At 51.9% G+C, this 5,188-nt stretch overlaps 1 long non-coding RNA gene across 1 annotated transcript in view; it reads left to right on the top strand.

Moving 5' to 3' along the window:
- The window catches only part of LOC126494314 (uncharacterized), a 34,705-nt gene extending 31,981 nt beyond the window's left edge, over window positions 1–2,724 (top strand). The window contains exon 2 of the long non-coding RNA XR_007589978.1: window positions 2,356–2,724. This is a non-coding gene — a long non-coding RNA (uncharacterized lncRNA). The remainder of the gene's footprint in view (window positions 1–2,355) is intronic.
- The last annotated feature ends 2,464 nt before the right edge of the window (window positions 2,725–5,188 follow it).

Genomic DNA, 5,188 nt, shown 5'->3' with positions numbered 1-5,188 from the left:
AGGAGAGGAGAGGAGAGGAGAGGAGAGGAGAGGAGAGGAGAGGAGAGGAGAGGAGAGGAGAGGAGAGGAGAGGAGAGGGAGCACTTCCAGAGAGGACAGTAGCTTCTGAATGCTACTGAAAGGACGGGTGCCCCAGAGGGACAAAACCAGGGGCTAGAAGCTGAGGAGGGAAGGGCTGTTTGCCCCAGAGGGACAAAGGACTCTCTGGATAGAGAGGAGAGGGAGAGGCATGTAGTCTGTAGGCAAATGGCAGTTTAGAAAGGGGAAAGGGAAAACCCTGTTAGGATGAGGTGTGTAATTTTGATTGGACAGGTTAATTAGGGCACCCAAAAGGGGGCTTTTGATTGTTGGGCTTCAGTACTTTGATTGCTGGACCTTGGTGGTCAGCCTCAGGAGGAGGAAGTAACGAAATAAGGGAATAGGCCTTGGTGGTTAGCTTTAGGAATGTAATCTAATGGGGTTTTTTGTTTTTGTTTTTGCAAGGCAGAGAAGGGTAAAAGGCAAAACCTGTCAGTGCCATGTTTGGGCCTGCTAGAGCCCTTCTGGTACCAGGACTGAAAAGCCCCGGCATTCAGAGCAACATAATTAGAAGGGATCTGTGGAGCTGGTGGAGGAGGGCAATGTCATCAATAACTGCATTCAGTCTGGTCTAGAGATGACCGCCCCAGGACCTGTTGGGTTGGGGGACACTCACTATGCCGTGTCCCAGGCCGTGTGCTGGAGCTGACTCCATCTGCCTGTGCTCTCTCAGGTGGCTCTGTGCCCCTCCTCTCTGTACTCAGTACTTTGTTCCCATCTCCTCGGTGCTCAGGACTCCGTGCCCCTCCCCTTGGTACTCAGGACTCTGTGCCCGTCCCCTTGGTACTCAGGCACACGCACTTCTACTCCTGGTCAGCGCCTCCACACCTAACTCACCTCCTAAGAGCTGGAGCCTGGAGGCCATCTTATCAGAACCAGATCTCTGTGTGGATGGTGGCAGTTCTTGAGGCCTCCTTCTACTTCTTCTTTTTTTAAAGATTTATTTATTTATTATGTATACAACATTCTGCCTTGATATATGCCCACACGCCAAAGGAGGGCGCCAGATCTCAGTACTGATGGTTGTGGGCCACCATGTGTTCGCTGGGAATTGAACTCAGGACCTCCGGAAGAGCAGTCAGTGCTCCCAACCTCTGAGCCATCTCTCCAGCCCCTCTCCTTCTACTTCTTGTTGCTCTTCTGGGAAAGTGAGATTACTGGGTGAGCCAGCTCCAGATGCCTACGGGTGACGGGGATTCTGTGGGAGTGGGTCAGGGACTTGGAGGCAAGCCTGGGTAATAAAAGGCACGTTCCTCTTTCTCTCTCCAACCCTCCTTTCCAACAGGCTTCCTCCTGCTGTGCCTTCTGCCGCTAACACCCACCCCTGCCTGTCAATGACTACCCGGTAGGGTCCACAGAGTCCACCCCCTGAGATGTACCTACCACCCACCTCAGTGTTGATTCTGTATCTGCCTCCTCTGCAGAACTGGTCTCCTACAAGGCAGGTCCCACCTCTGGGTCACTCAGTGCCTGGCACGGAGTAGGCTCACACATTCCGTCTGCTGAGGTGGAACATGGCTTTCTCTCTACAGAGTAGAAATCTGGGTGTCTGGGTCAACCATGGTGGCTCATATCTTTAATACCATCACTGGGTAAACTGAGACAGGAGAATTACTGGGAGTTAGGGGCCAGCCTAGGGTTTTAAGTTCTAGGCTTGCCTCAGCTATGTAGTAAGGGCCAGACTAGCTCGGCTACAGAGTAACACTTTATCTAAATTGAAAAAAATCGGATATCCAGAAAGTTGTATGTTCTCTCCCAGATTCTGTCTGTCTTTAGAAGGTTCTCCCAAAACCCAGCCAGGAAACTAAACTGCACGTGTGCTTTAGAAATAAATACAAACCATAACTCATTTAGGAATCCTTATTAGACCTTTATGAAGTCCCAGATTCAACTTAGGAGACCATGACCATGATGATGTCTTCAATCATGGAAGTGACTGGGTGTCACTGTGGCTCTCTGACCTAGAGCTTGGATCAAACCCCATCTTTCTCCTAGGAAAGGCAGTAGACTCTCAGGGTGAGTGTCTAGTAAACCTGGCAGGCAGGAAGGTCATCAAACAGGTCCTTTGAATTCCCAGGAGAGGGAGCACAGGGGTGAGCTGCATGCACCTTCCTTGAACAATACAGAGGCTTTGCCTCTGAGAGGAGGAGAGTCCATCCCAGGACGCATGAAGTAAATCACAACTGTTCCGAGTTAGGTCGCAAGCTCTGAGTCGCATTTTTTTGCTCAAGCTGTTTGTGCTAACCACAGTTTTATTTCTCCCCTCTTTCCCACCAGGGCTTATTTCAAAACCTTTGTCCCACAGTTCCAGGAGGCTGCATTTGCCAATGGAAAGCTCTAGGAAACACCAGTGTTGAGAGGCAGCCAACCAGACTGCTCCGTCCACACGCTGTCAGCACGCAGGCCGCTTCCTGGAAGCCTCTTGGAAAGTCTTCATGGCGGTCTTTTGCTCATACAGCGCCACTGCCTGTCCCACACAGCCCTACTCTGCTGGAGCCCAGACTTGAGCTGGCTGGTAGAACCCCGAATCCTAGCACCCATCATTGCTGGTTGCTCCTCTGTCCTCTTCACATTTCTTAGCCGGAAGAAATAAACTCCTTTCCAATGCAGAAGTCTTCCGGGAAAATAAAATATCATGACCACACACACCCTTCTTTCAAGTCTTTGTCCTAAACGACTTTCAAAGTTTAAATTTTGGTTGAACACCCTTGGCTTCTCCCTGCCCCACCTAAACTAGTGTCAAGTTTGTGTGCGCCCCAACATACACATTTCCAGTTGGAGAAGTCTTCTACTGGAGAAGAGGTGACCGAAAAATTCTGAATCTCTAGGGTTCAATTGCCCACTCCACAGGCCCAGCCCCAGCACTCAGTAATTCTTGGGTCCCAGCACCATGCCGGTCACCAGCTCCTTTGTGGGTTCTAGTCTTCCCTATCTCTCTGGGCCTATGGGAGCTGCTTGAGCTATTGTGGCGCTATGTGCATTATTTATGGGAGACAAAATCTGGGGGTCAAGGGTTGTCACTGGTGGGTGTCTGACATCTCACCTCAGGCTGGCAGCTCTGCAGCCAGGCAGGATCAAAGCTGGGGACACCAGGCATATGGGGCCTGCTTGTCACCCCAGCGCTCAGAATTGAGCAGGAGGATCACAAGTTTGAGGCCAGTCCGGGCTACATAGAAGCCATGGTGGTGGTCTCCTACTCCATCCTCTACCTCCCATCTGTGTCCAGAGGGAAGAATGGTGGCCAGGGGACTCTGGGAAATCCACACAAAGCACAGTGGTGTGCAGGGATCAGCTGGACCTCACAGAGCTTCCCACTGGACCTCTTGACAAGGCCTACATACATGTCCAGCGGTAGTGTTCCTGCCCTGAAGGCAGCTTGCAGTGCACAGAGGGCAAGAGAACCAAGAGCTGAGTGGCTGGCCTGACTCCCTCCGGCTCTGTGAAGCTGTGGTTCCTCCTGCGGGGTACATTCAGTCCTGCTGGGCCCTTCGCCTGTTCCCTTGGCCCTGCAGTGGCTCTTAGAGCCAGGTTTTACCACATGAGCCCAGACAGGAAGGAGCTCTGGGCCCTTTCTTCCCTCTATCCTCCAGAACCAGCAGTGTTCTCAAGAAGCTAGAAAGGAGCTGAAACAGATGTGTGAGCTGGGCTGTCAGCTGGGGAGCTGCCCATCCTCACACAGGGGTGCTGTGCTCACCACCCTTGGGAATTCCCGGGACCGAGTAATCCTGCGTCCACATCTCACTCTGCCGTGAACTGGCTGTATGACTCAAGGCTGTCAGTCCCTTCGTGTCCGTAATACTAGAAGTGGGGCTAAACCAAATACTGGCCTCAGCTCACCAGAATCTCCCAGGGAGCTTTTCAGGAACTCCTGTACTCGTCCCCAGCGTAGGACTGCGAGCAGACTCACATGAACTGGAGTGTGGGCCTCTAGGGTTTAGTGGAACTCCCCGAGGAGTCTGTTGGGTGTTCACACTGGAGTCTCTTTTTGCCGTTCCCTCTCCAGGGCAGTTGTGTGCTGAGCTCCAAGACCTCCCGCTAAGGCAGTGGTTCTCGACTTTCCTAATGCTGCGACCCTTTAACACGGCTCCCCATGCTGTGGTGACCCCCAACCATAAAATTATTTTCATTGCTACTTCATAACTATAATTTTTCTACTGCTATGAATCATAAACATCTGTTTTCCCATGGTCTTAGGTGACCCCTGTGAAAGGGTCATTCAACCCACAATCTTGACCCAAGGGATTACGACCCACACACAGGTCGAAAAACACTGCCTTAAGGCTCCATGACATAGTTGCTTAGGATTATCCTAGCTACCCTGTAACCAAGGAGGGCCATGCATGGGGCTTTACTGGCCACTGAGTGAAGAGCTGATGGAGTCAGGATTCCTTGGGACCTGGCAGGCTTGGCCAGCTCTGGGGTGGGGTGGTATATACAGATAATGACCCTCTGCACTCAAAGAGCAGAGCCCACAGCCCATAGCAGAGCCCGCAGCCCATAGCTACAGTACAATCTGCAGCTGTCCCCATCTTGCCCTTGTTAATCTCTAGGGTTGGCATGCCCAGGCTAGCCAGATGGTTAATGGCATCCTCGCCTCTGACTGAGTGAGGCAGGCCCAGTCTGTCTAGGAAGCCCAGTCTCAGGGCAGGCTCAGGGTAGCTTCCCAGGTAAGCCAGGTGGGGGTCAAGCAGACGAGGAAACAGCATCAGAGGGGTTGAATGTGTCAACCCATCAACACCAGCCAGGCAAGACAGAGCCCAGATCAGAACTCTCCACAGGTGAGGGGATACCTTCCGGGGGACCTTAAACAACCACTCTGGATGATCTGCTGTACCCAGCATGGCTGTGTAGCCAGTCCCCTCCCCTAATCCTTCCCTCCCTAAATCCTCTAGTTCAGTGGTTCTCAACCTTCTTAGTGCTGCGACCCTTTAATACAGTTCCTCATGTTGTGGTGACCCCAACCATAAAGTTATTTCCGTGCTACTTCATAACTGCAATTCTCCTGTTATGAATTGTAATGTAAATCTCTGTTTTCCAGTGGTCTTAGGTGACCCCCCAGAGGGGTCATGACCCACAAGTTGAGAACCACTGCTTTATCCCTTCTCAGAGC

The sequence above is a fragment of the Alexandromys fortis genome, unplaced genomic scaffold, assembly GCF_014885135.2.
Source record: "Alexandromys fortis isolate MF-2015 unplaced genomic scaffold, M_Fortis_MF-2015_v1.1 scaffold_377, whole genome shotgun sequence".
NCBI classification, from domain to species: domain Eukaryota; kingdom Metazoa; phylum Chordata; class Mammalia; order Rodentia; family Cricetidae; genus Alexandromys; species Alexandromys fortis.
The sequence above is the reverse complement of the archived record's forward strand: the minus strand, read 5'-3'. Positions and strand labels throughout refer to the sequence as shown.